This window comes from Arvicola amphibius, chromosome 11 (assembly GCF_903992535.2).
Source record: "Arvicola amphibius chromosome 11, mArvAmp1.2, whole genome shotgun sequence".
NCBI classification, from domain to species: domain Eukaryota; kingdom Metazoa; phylum Chordata; class Mammalia; order Rodentia; family Cricetidae; genus Arvicola; species Arvicola amphibius.
In genome coordinates this window covers 118,623,831-118,636,542 of record NC_052057.2, presented here as the reverse complement: position 1 = coordinate 118,636,542, position 12,712 = coordinate 118,623,831, and the positions used below count along the sequence as shown (strand labels likewise).

The following is a 12,712-nucleotide window of genomic DNA, read 5'->3' as shown; positions in this document are numbered from 1 at the left end:
AGTGGGGCAGACGGTGGCATATAGCCAGGCCGCCCAGGCTGCTGCCCAGCCCTATTCCAACCATAAGTAAACAATTTCACTGCTCCGTACCCCAGTTTCCTCGTGATTACATAATGACAGGCGTGAAATAAAAAATAATAAGGAATTCTTGTTGGAATGTTAAGGATGAGGAAATCGGACTCAAAGTTGAGCAATCTGCCTGAAGCCCCTTAGGCCAGAAGTGGCCTGGGCAGACGTCTCACAAGAGAGGTGAACTCCAAACTCCATAACTCCAGAGCTTCTTTCCGTTTCTTCTTCTATGCGTATGTGACGCGGCAGCAGCAAAGACACACACAGCCACACAGGTGGAGGCATTTATACAGTGCACCATCCTCACACACCATCTCAATTAAACACCCTCTCCTGAGTTCCCATGGCTATTTTAAGAAAAAGCTAGAATTATGGTCCTTCTGGAGTCTTAGATTCCTTAATTCCTTGACTGTTTAAAAGTTAGCTTTTGTAACAGAATAAATTTGGTAGGCATGCCAAATATTTTAGATTAAACTCATTATAAATAAATACAAACAACGTGGTTTTTTTTTTTAACTATTTGGTTATTTGGTTTGGGAAAACGTTGAAACAAATTATGAGTCTTCCATATTCTAGAATAGTATGATAGGAAATACAAAGACAAAGAAATAGTAAGATAGAAAATACATATGTCCACAAATTCCTAATGTGCAGATTCAACTAGCCACAGGTTAAACAAAAAATACCAGAGGTGGCCAGGGGCGTGTGTCAGCCTTACACACATGGGAAAGTTGTTTCTTATCGTTCCCAAAACCGGGCAATGTAACGATTGTTTCCATGGCACTGCAACCAAGCAGGCACTCAGGCTAGGGAGATGTCCCAGACAGAAAGTGTGGTACCGAAAAATAAGGTTGCCGTGAGTGAGTGACAAGAAACCATCATGTCAAGCCAAGTACAGCCGACTTGGAAAGCAAATGCTGAATGTTTCCCCCTTATATGCAAAACCTAGTCTTAAAACGCAATGCGCCTGGCTGTGGTGCACACTCTAATCCCAGCACTCGGGAGGCAGAGGCAGGCGGATCTCTGTGAGTTCGAGGCCCGCCTGCTCTTCAGAGAGAGTTCTAGGGCAGCCAGGGATACATAGAGACGGGAAACAAAATAGAAAGTGATGTGTGTGTCTGTATTTCTGTGTTTGTATTTGCAAGTTATGAAATTAGAAAGGAAGTTATGAGAGAGGAAGGAAGAGATTTAGGGGGTATGGGCGACAGAGTGAAGTAGTACAGGGAAGAAGAGCGACAGGAAGGGGAAAGGAAAAGCGGGAGCCAACCTTAAAGGTTAATTATTCTTAAATGAAAGCCAGTTGTGCGCTTAGGTAATAGAAGCTGGCTTGGAGCGTACAAGAGGAGGCGGGTGGTTACCTACATGGCACCCTGCTACCTAAGGGCCTGCATCTGGTATGCGTAGATGTCGTAGATACCCAAGGGGTCTTCATGGGTCCTGAGGGGTGTGTCCTTAAGCTTAACTTCCTGTTTAACATGAGCGAAATGCACACGGCCAGTTATCATCCTACAGCTTCCTGGTACCAGTGAAACCGAGCTGAGACGCGGAGTCCTCGTCCTCAGATTCCTCCCCAGCCAGGACCTTCACAGGCTGCGCCCGCTCTCTGCACTTATCTGCCACTCCCTCCGCACACCCTGGCCGCCTGCCCTTTGCCCAGATCTGTGTCCTGCGCACGCACTCACGGATCTCCACCCCACCTGCCACAGGCCTGGGGCACAGACAATGAACAGCAGGATTTGCTTATCAAAGTCTGTGTGAGCTCCATTCTCCCTCTCCCTCTGCTCCTCTCTGCCAGCAGCGTCCAGCTCGCTCATTCACTGACAGATGTTCAGCCAGGCTTCTTAACTGCGCCAGATAGGACGCATGGGTCTGCCATTGCAGAGCTGAGCCCTGTTGGTCCTCCCCTCGGGAAGTCATCCTTGATCTCCAGATAGAGAGGCCTCTTCCTTCTAAACATCCTCATCTTCTTATTCATCATTTATTGACTGATTTATCTATCCTCTATTTACTGGTAATACTGCCTCTAATAAAAAGTAAAGACCTCTGGAGTAGTAGAGACCTTGCTACTTTTTTAACCTCCCAGAGTGCTCCGTACCATAACACACATATAGTAAGATCTCAACAGATGTGGGTTGGATTCTACAGTATTCATCACTGCCTAACACAGAAAGCCTGTTAATTTGCCCTCATCTATAAGCCTTCAGAATAAATATTATTCTTATAAAAATAACTATTCACTAATTTGAGATTTAAAGCCTAATCTTCATTCATAGTACATTAATTCTTTTTTATTGATGAAAGGGGTTATTTTTCTGTTAAATGCAATAATAATTTTTGCTCCAATAAATGGTTGAGAAACAGTTGGAATATGTCCTCTTTGACTGAACTAATTTTTTTTGGACTCTTGAATCATTCAAAGAAATACAAGTTGAATGACAAAAAAAAATCAACATTAATAAAATGAACTTCTTATCCTCGTTGGGGATAGTGATCCAAAGACACCTGTTCGTCATTTGCACATGGCATTGCCACTCCCAGGACAGTTTCCTGTGGGAGGGAGAAACAACCACTTGCCACATCTCTGTAAGGGGTGTCATGATGCATCTGAGGACAATCCTCCACGCCATGAAGTTGTAAGCAGCGTGGAGTCTGGAGACTGATTGGCTGGGGTCGGGCTTCTGCACTGGCTTCTGGCTCCTTGCTCGCCAGTGAGAGCTGGAAGAGTCAGGATTAACCCTGGAACAGGGCGTGCCATCCTGCAGCCTGCGCTTTCTCAGTCAGAGGTTTAAACACAGTTGGCTTGAACATCTTCTCTCACAGCCTGCTTTCTGGTTGTCCCGCTCCTCAAGCAACAGCCCCCAAATTGGCAAGCAGGACTGCAAGTGGAAGCCTTCCCCAGAGTATTCACAACGAACTACGCCAAGGCCGAGAGCTTTGTTCTCTCACGCAGATCTTGTTCTTATTTCCTCTTTGCAAGAACATGACTCACCGGGTGACTCTCAGACCCTGGGTCATGAGGAGTCTGACCGGAAACCACTGAAGCAGCCTGAAGGCACTGACATCCACCTCACAGGACGCTCAGAGAGACCACCTGAACAGAACTTAGTTGACTTTCCCATAACCCCGTAGCGTCTCCTCTGAAGGGGTGGCCGAATGTCTGCTTGAAAATTTGGCTATTGTCAGGGTCTCCCTCGGGTGCAAAGACCGGTTCAGACAGTTTCTATGGTAACTATCTGAAAGGCCAAGCTTACCTGCAGTGACAAAGGTCAAAGGCTCTGGGCTCTTAACGAGTTTTAAACAGAAGACCTCAGTCACCTCACCCAGCAGGCGGCTTATCAGGACCTTGACCTTGAACTGGAACTCTCAAGGAGAGGTGCCTTAACCTGTCCACCTAGCCAGAAGTCACAGGCATCCCCGCGGACTGCACAGGACCACAGCACAAAGGCAGTCGGCACTTACTGGAAACAAACCTCTCGGCACCGAGACTTTCATATGAATTATCTTTTTTTTTCTTCAGAGGAACCCTATGAAGCAGATATCACATCATTTGGGATGAAAATAGCAAGAGGTTAAAGTCTGAGTGGCTAAGAAGCTCGTCCAGGGCCACACTGCCACATTCCTCTCCAGACCTGAGCTCGCTCTTGAGCACGGACTCTTCTACCCGAGAGTCACTGTCATACACTATGAAATTTAAAAAGATTTTCCTTGTACTTCATGGTTGTTCTTCCTCTTCCTACACTAACGTGACTCACCCTGCCCTAACACACACACCTCATCCCGTGCCAAGGCAAGGTTGTGTCAATCCGAGAGATTTTGTTCTTGTCTAGAACATATTTGTTTGTATGTTGTTCTCTCTCTGTCCCCTCTGAGCCTCACTCCAGGAGTCTCCGAAGCCTATGTGATCCTCTGAACAGTGTATCTCCCTCCCAAGTTCATATGTCAGAGTGCTAACTCCCAGCTTCCTTGACATGTGATCTCGTGTTGGATTCATCATAGAAAATGAAGTCAAAATGAGGACGTCAGGGTGGGCCCTAATCCAAGATGGCTGCTGTCCCTATAAAAATGGGGAACTTGGCCGTAGATTCATGGACAAGAAAGAAAACCACTTGAACATGAAGGCAGCTATCTACAAGCCCAGGAGAGTACCTGGGACAGAATTTCCTCCACAGACCTCAGAAGGAAACCTGCAGACACCTAGGTCTTCGACTTGAGCTCCAGAAGCGTGGATTCTGGTGCAGTCACTCGTTCCTAATTTTGACTGAACAAGGTGCTGCCATCTGAGGACAGGGTGGCCTCCAAGGAGACTTCTTAATGCTAATATGTTATTATACACATCATGGCATCCCCAAGGTGACACTAGAAGCCCAACTTCTAGTTCCCTTGCTGGTCTCTAATGCTTCTAAAAGGCTTTCTGATGTTTGGAAACATTATTGTTTCTCTACTTCTCTGGGTAGTGACAGGAACCTTCTAAGTCTACAACTTCGAAACCCGTGGAAACTCAACACTGATACATAGACACACACACACACACACACACACACACACACACAAACACACCTGGTGAAAAGCTAAGTGCTAGTCAAATCTTAAATAAGGTCAGTCATCTTGTTTTGTTTGGCTTTTGGGAGAAGAGGAGACACAGTGGACTTTGGAATAACTCATCCAACACCGAGGAATGAGCCATGCAAAAAAAGAAAGGAAGAAGGAAGGAAGGAAGGTTGGTTGGTTAGAAGGACACAAAATGAGTTTATCACAGGGTGGTGTGGGCAGGAGAGGTTGTGACTGGATTCATAACACCAGCACGACCAAGCAGCGCCGCGTAGCCTGTGTGTGGTTTATTTTACAGCTGCATTGTATATTGCAAAGAGCAGCATAAATCCTAGGGCAAGGCCAGATATGAATAAAGATCAGATGGAAAGCTGGCTCACACCATTGCTCACCAAGCCATGCCGAGGTCACCCAAGCCCATCTTCTACCCTAGCTCACAAATCACCAGCATCAGTTACATCAGTAAGTAGGAGCTGACCGGTTTGTACTCTTGACGTATCAGGGACCCAATTAACGCAGCTCTTAATCAGCTAGAAACAAGCACGCAGGGGTAAAATGGGTCACGCTGCAGACTGATGCTCCCGGGATGGAAGTGGCGGTGTGGTGTGCTCAGAGCTGAAGGAAAAGAAAAGGAGAAAAGAGGGAGGGAGGGAGTGCCCACATCTACCCCAGATCCCCACAAAAACACAAGCTTTTTGGTCTCACTAAACTTCTCAGTGTGGATAAGCTAGTCTCTAAATATGAGAATCGGGACTTAAGCATCCAAAAATTGGTGGTGATGATTTTATCAGCAGGTTCAGGATGAGATACATGAATTCATGAGAGGATAGGTAGTTCCCCTAGAGAAGCCAAAAGTGATTTAAATTTACATGATTAATTATAATAGGGATTACTAACCTTTATTAAAGAAAAATAGAGCTCTCAGGAATATTTTGAGGAACATGATCACAGTCTCCTGGCTGGCTTTCTTTCCACCTAGCAGGCTCACAAGCTAAACAAGGACAGGTACAGCTGAAAAGAACAGGTCTGCACTCCAGGGCTCCCGGAACATACTAGCTAGGCTTGAATGAGAAACCCAGAGATTTGGGTATCTGAACACTTGATCCCCACTTGGTGCGCTATGTGGAGTGATAGTACAGCCTGGAGGGAGGAAGCAAATCATTCAGGGAGAGCCTTGAGGGTTCACAGCCTTGTCTGACTTTTCATTCAGGGAGAGCCTTGAGGGTTCACAGCCTTGTCTGACTTTTCATTCAGGGAGAGCCTTGGGGGTTCACAGCCTTGTCTGACTTTTCATTCAGGGTGAGCCTTGAGGGTTCACAGCCTTGTCTGACTTTTCAGTTGACCCTCTGCTTCAGGCTGCAGTTGGAAATGCGATCTTTCAGATTCTGGCTCTTGCCGCCTTGCCTAGTGCTGATTGTCAGGTCCCACCCAGCCCTTCCCATTGTGGGCTCCCCCTCTCTGAAGCCATGGACCCCAATAAACTCTTCCTCCTCCACTGTCCAGATATTTATCACAGGAGCATAAAAATGACTATTGAAGAAGGCAGCTAATACTTCAGCTCCCAAGGGAAGGTGCCCACAGTCATCAGAGGGATGGGGGCTTTGACGTGGGCATAGAAACATGCTTCTTGTCAGGCAGTGGTGGCACATGCCTTTAATCCCAGCACTTGGGAAGCAGAAGCAGGTGGATCTCTGTGAGTTTGAGGCCAGCTTGGTCTACAAGAGCTAGTTCCAGAACAGGCTTCAAAGCAGGAGGAGGAGGAGGAAGAGAAAGAGGAAGAAAAAGAGGAGGAGGAGGAGAAGGAGGAAGAAAAAGAGGAGGAGGAAGAGGAGGAAGAAGAAAAAGAGAGAGAAAGAGAGAGAGAAGGAAGGAAGGAAGGAAAAAGAGAAAGAGAGAAAGAAAGAAAGAAAGAAAGAAAGAAAGAAAGAAAGAAAGAAAGAAAGAAAGAAGGATGCTTCTCTCATAGCTCTGCACTCCCTGGTGTGAGCAGGTTGTAGCCCAGGCACCCTAGGAGAGGTACAGGAGAACTCCATATATAGTAGACCACTGCCATGACCTACAGACACAGAGAGAGGAATGGCTATTTCTCATAAAATATGCCTTCATATTTTTTATGAAGGCTTCTTTTGTATCAAGCAGCATTTCTTCATGTGGATGAAGCATAAGATCACACACGCTGACCTCAAAAATTCAAGAAGAGATAAACCTAAATGCCATTCTATACCACAAGGACCAAGATATTGAAGGATGTAAAAAGTCACCATTTGCTATTGTACTAGTTAACTTGCAAGATGACCTTGAGGCAAGTACAACAGACATACGTAAGTAAGCACACTCATAGCCACGCTCAAGTGCAGGAGGCCAACAGTCTCCCTCCAGTGCTTACATCTTAACCATGACAAGCAGAGGAGAGGAAAAAACAAGAATTTAACTTAACTCGTCCTAATGAAGGGTGCCTAACCCTGAAAAGTTTATAATGGATTGGATGTCTTTTAAAGCTTGCCTTTACTCAACATTTGCTAAAGCTAAGCACTTTGGGAAAGCTATTCATTTGAATACAACAACCCTGTGATGTGTGTTCCCTTATCATACAAGTCAGGAATCTAAGCTCAGAGAAGTTAAGGAAAGGTTTTGTTGACTGAATGTAGAGACCCAAGAAAGAGCCACACTCTAGACAGCAGGCATAGGAGAAAGACGTTCATCTCTAAACGTCTTCCAAAACCCAGGCTAGCATTCTGACTCCCTCCCACTCAAGAACTGCGGGCAGCACTTACCTAACCTGCATGTGGCCCTGGATTTAATCCCTGGCATCAGAGAAAAAAACATACCTACAAGTCATAAGCTTTTAAATGTGCTAAGAAATTATTAAATCTTAATATCTTGGATAAAATTCAAATTGCCATCATTACAGAATATTTTTAAGAAAAATTAAGGTTTTCTTTCACCACTGATGCAACTACCAAGTGTAGCCTAATCTGTTACATATTGCTTACATGAAAAATATCTGTTGTAAGGAAATTAATAATTGTGCTACTGAGTGACTCTCTGATTGTATTAAGTTAACATCTCTCAAGGAGAAGTAAACATTGCTGTTGGTTCTCATAACTTACAAATGGTGTTTATATCTGTCCTCAAGAAAATTCTCTACATTGTCCCTTGTTTAGGCGGTCTGTGGGTAGGCCAGAGACAGGTTAAACCCATATAAATTAAACACCAGAGACTTTTGAATGAATACAATCTTATGCCAACAAAGGCGTATTTCCCCTCCTCTATGCCGTGTTTACTTGTGGACCTTATGAAAACGGAACAAAACAATACTAGTTACCTCTCTAGACAGAAGTGGAGCATGCTGTCTTTCTCGGTCCTTCCTTTGATGGGACACTGGTTATACTTTGACTTTCGCAAGAGAAAGAAGTTACTGCGCATGTGATGGCCCATCTTCAACAGTAGTGGCTTCCTTCAGGGCTTATCTGAGTGATCTCCAAACCTCAAGACTTACATGGGAAGCAGCTGAGGGACTTCTAACCTTTTTGTGCACTGTCTGTCAGAACCCAATCACTTTGTCATTCGAATTATATCAGATCCCATGTTCTTAGCATAACTTTGTGTGTGTGCACGTGTGTGTGTGTGTATGAATGTGTGTGCGCACGACATAGGAAGATCTTTCTGAAAGGTTGTGATGTTGCACTCCTATAACCCCAGCATGCATGAGAGTCACAGGCTAAAGGGTGGCCTGCACTACAGCAGCGAGTGGCCATCTATAAAGACTGTTTTCTGTGGCATTGCTGCCTTTGTCTTCTTTTCCTACAGAGCAAACAGCAACACCTCAGCTTGGCCTGGCTCAGTTACCCAGAAGCAGGTGTTCACGGAGTGTCCCCCATTGCAGTAACACTCTACCTAAGTATTTGCTGCTCGTGATCCCCCACTTAGACAGGCTATATGTTATCTAAATGGAAAAGATCAGGGTTCAGAGTGCATAAGGACTCTGCCTCATGTGCTCTAGCCAATCAAGGATGAAACTGGCCCAACCCAACTGGCCAACCCCAAAGACTCATAAAGTATATGTCCCGCAGTCAACTATAGACTCCCCGGAAAAGATCCCTTTCATTTCTGTAGAAGACCTCCATGTTGCCTGTTTCTCTTGTCATCTGAATGTGTACTCTCTTCTTTTAAACAACGCCTTGCTTGAACTTACATCCTTATAGGAAAATAAAGACAGGAAAGTGTCAGAGAAGGCACGGCCTGAGCAGTCTGGTTGGCACACCCTACTATGGGAGCTTCTGTCGCCTTAATCAAGAAACACAGACAATGACCAAAACTACAAAGATTGATTCCAAGTGACACATGACATCTCAAGAGTCCCTCACGAGCAAATAATCCATCAGCCGTGAGGGGAAACAGAAGGCAACACACGCAAATGCACACACACGTACACACATACACACACATATACTCACACACACAAACACACATTCACTCACAAATATACACACACACTTTCACACACACCACACACACTCACACACTCACACACACACAGTAGCAGCAGTAGCAGACTCCCTTTCCCAACTGTGTGGCAGGACTGGTTCTCTCCCTTTAATTCTTCTTCTAGAACTTTCTTTAAAAGCCTTCTTTCTTCTCTGTGCCTCCCCTTCCCACCACATCCCCGTCTGTCCTAAGAATCAGACACTGGATTTGTCTTCTCTGAAGAGTCGACAGAACCATCTTTAAAGACATCTGAGCGGCATTACGACTTATGAGACTAAGATCCTACTCCAGTTCCTAACAGCCATTCTTTGTAATCGAGATGCTAATTACAAAGAACGGCTGTTACTATCCATTTACACCTCATAGTCATGAGAAGGGACTGTCAGAGAAAGAAACTGTGTCCTCCCCAAAAGCTAAGGACAGCAGGGACAAGGGCCTTTTCTAGGTGTAGCACTGCCCCTTGAAGAATACATGTATCCAGCCCTTCTTCAGTTCCCGCCACCCCACCACGTAAGTTATCCTTCTTTTAAAAAAAAAAATCACTGACACAGCCACGAAGACCAGCCACCCTACCTTCCGTAAGTAAGGAAATACTGCTTAGAAGTTGTCGCCTTCCATCCAGCTGTGGACACCAGGAGAGCTGGAGAGCACAGCAGACACTTCCTCTACCTGCTGTTCCTCTGGACTCCCCTTCACCTCCAGTCAAACAGTGAAACATTAACCACAGACATTTTTATTGATCCCTGAGAGACACTGGGCACCATAAAAGGTATCATTACGTTCAATCCAGGAAAGAAGTTACTTTATATGCCGCAAAGTTCCATTCATACTGAGCATGCTTGCTGACTGCTTGGCTGGGTTGTAATTGGTTTTTTTTGTTTAATATGTGAGCAAATTAGAAGTCAGAATGATGAAGCTGGCTGTGTATTTAGCTGTCTCTGGAGTGAGATCCCTGTAACATCCAAGAGAGTTGTTTTCATTTTATGCCAACGCTTAGTATAGTGCCTGCGAAGCAGACGCTGCAACAGGTACATACATAGGTTCCCTGCAAATGCAAAGGCAAGGTACCAAGTCTGGTGACAATGCAGTCCCCTGACAGCCATGGGCAGGAGAGAGTGTAGATGGTCCAGATGGCATGCTCTGAACGTGGCTGTAGACTTCTGAAAGCCAAGGGGGTTTCATGCAAAGACAACAAAAGGTTTTCCCCAAACACAAGCTGCACACACACACACATCAGGGAAGAGTCCTACCTAAGATTCTTCCAGTCTTACCAAAGTATTCCAGGCAAAATGCTGTAGAATAGTTTGGAAAGTTTTTGTTTGTTTGTTTTGGCGGTTGTTTGCTTGTTTGTTTGTTTGTTTTTGTAACTAATGCCACAGAGGTCTTAAGTCAAGACTTCATTCTGACTAATTCCCACACTTCAGAGCCTCTGGGTAGTCATCCTGAAAATGTAAAGCCGTACCAGTCAGAAGTCCCATATGTCAAACTTTGTTGTGACCTTCTGAAGCTTGTCTGGTTGTCTTTTCCTTCCATTGCTGGGTTCAGGACCCTGAAAGACCTGGCCTGCTCTTGGCGGAAGCCCCTTCTCTCTAAGATCTCCTGAGCAGTTTATGTGAGTCTGCTGAACTGCTGATGGACGGTTCTTTCGCAGGAGAGAAAGAACTCCAGTGCACAGCAGTGGCAGCCTCTGCGGTGGAGCGCAGGGTGGTGGAGCTCAGGGTCCAGGAGCGCCCTTCCTCTTCAGCCTCACTGAGCTTGGAGAAGTCAGAGTAGCGGACCAAGAACTTCTCATGTTTTTACCATCTCTGCTCTCCCGTCAGCCAGATAAAATGACCACAAAATCAAAAAGCCTCAGCCTGTTTCACTTCCTTGAATCAGTCAGTCAGACCCCCCCCCCCTTACAGAACGCTCTGGAAGGAGCCAGCTTCTTGCCTAGTAATCGTTTAATAATGTGTGTAAAGGGTAATTTTTAAGTCTGCAAAGTGTTTTGTTTTGTTGTTTTCAAAAAAAAGCACAGATGGATAACTTTCTAGATCACCATTGTTTTCAGTAATAATACCATGCTGTTGTGCCCATGGCATGTGGGCATATGGGTCAAAAGTGTCTTCTCAAGTCGTAAATAGATTCCAGCTTAGAGACAGCAAACAGAGCAGGAAGGGATTTGTGTCTGGGTGGAGTCACATAGCCCGGGTACCACGGTTAGACCTCTGTCCTGCCGTGTCCGTCTGATCCAAACCCTGGCAGCATCCACGCCTGGACTCTTCTTCCAGCTCTGTATGAATAACAAAGTGAAACCCCCATGGGCCGTTCTTCATCTTGGGAGATGACCATGACCCTGCCTGTGTGCCCCAATTTCACGTTACTTCTTCCCTTGGCTCCCAGCCCAGAGTCAGTTGACTTAACTCTGAAAAGTCCCAAACAGCCCTCCAAGTGACAAGTCGTTGAATTTCTGAACTGCTGCTTCCTTTGTTCTCTGAAATCGTGGGTTCGTGTGGTTCCGAGAGCCATGTCAATGTTTGTCAGAACGGATATTCTTCCCAAATAACTCCAAAGATTGATGATTCGTGTTGACCAATACATGGGTCAGCGATAACAGGAGGAATCCTCTTGGTAATAGCGGGAGTGAGGACAATATAAATGATGATAAAAATTAGTGTTTCTCTCTTTAGAAGTGAAGGACGTAGGATTTTTACAACAAAAGCAACGGAATAGGGATGGAGAAATAGTTTCGTCGGCGGAGTGCCTGGTGTTCAAGCACGAGAACTAAAATTTGACCTCTTTCACCCATGTGGAAAGCCAGGCATGGCCGCGTGGCCTTGTACTCCCAGAACCGTGGAAGTAAGGTCACAAGAACATCTCTGGAGTTTGTTGGCCTACCAGCCTTGCCTAATCGGTTGGCTTTTAGTCCCAGTTGGAAGATTCTGTCTCAAATAAACAGATTCCTGAGGTACACACACGCATACATATTCACACAAACAAAAACGTGCATACACACATGAAAAATTAATATTCATATAAAAAAGTTTAATTGTTAAGTACCCTATACAGGGGGATAGTGTTTCTCCCATAAGCCACAGGGTACCAAAACAAAAAGCCCAACATGAAGTGTAGGGTAAGTTGTTGGTCAGGGGTATCTTAGAGACTCCCCCAAGTGATACAGCCTATTGCTTAGCTGCTCTCCAGAACTTTACACTGAGACTCTCTTACTAGAGACTCACACACTTGGGTCACAGGACATGGAGAAAATCAAGTTGGTACTGACATGTATTCTTTCTCTGTGATAGCTAGTTTGAAATGTACTAGAAACTGCCATGCAGACTTCTGAAGGAGAGAAGTCACCAAGGGTGTCACCCAGCTGTGAGCTCTGAGCACTACAATCAGCATGGCCAGATAGGCTCCTGGCTACAGGAGTGACACACACCTCATGGGGGTAACCAACCACTGTCTGCCTGTTCTTAAGACCCACCCCACAGGAGCTAACACATAACTAGCACTGTAAATCAGGCTAAGAGCCCAGGGTTGGGAGACTCGTAGGGCCAGCGGTAAATCTATCATTACTAGTTTGCTAAATAAACATATTATCCAAATTTGCCATCCAAATTTTTCT

General features: G+C 45.4%; 1 protein-coding gene across 1 annotated transcript in view; it reads right to left on the bottom strand.

Moving 5' to 3' along the window:
- Positions 1–9,736, bottom strand: part of Cdh17 (cadherin 17) — a 58,717-nt gene extending 48,981 nt beyond the window's left edge. The window contains exon 1 of the mRNA XM_038347954.1: positions 9,679–9,736. The gene's annotated coding sequence lies outside the window, so the exon portion shown is untranslated. The remainder of the gene's footprint in view (positions 1–9,678) is intronic.
- Between the last annotated feature and the right edge of the window lie 2,976 nt (positions 9,737–12,712).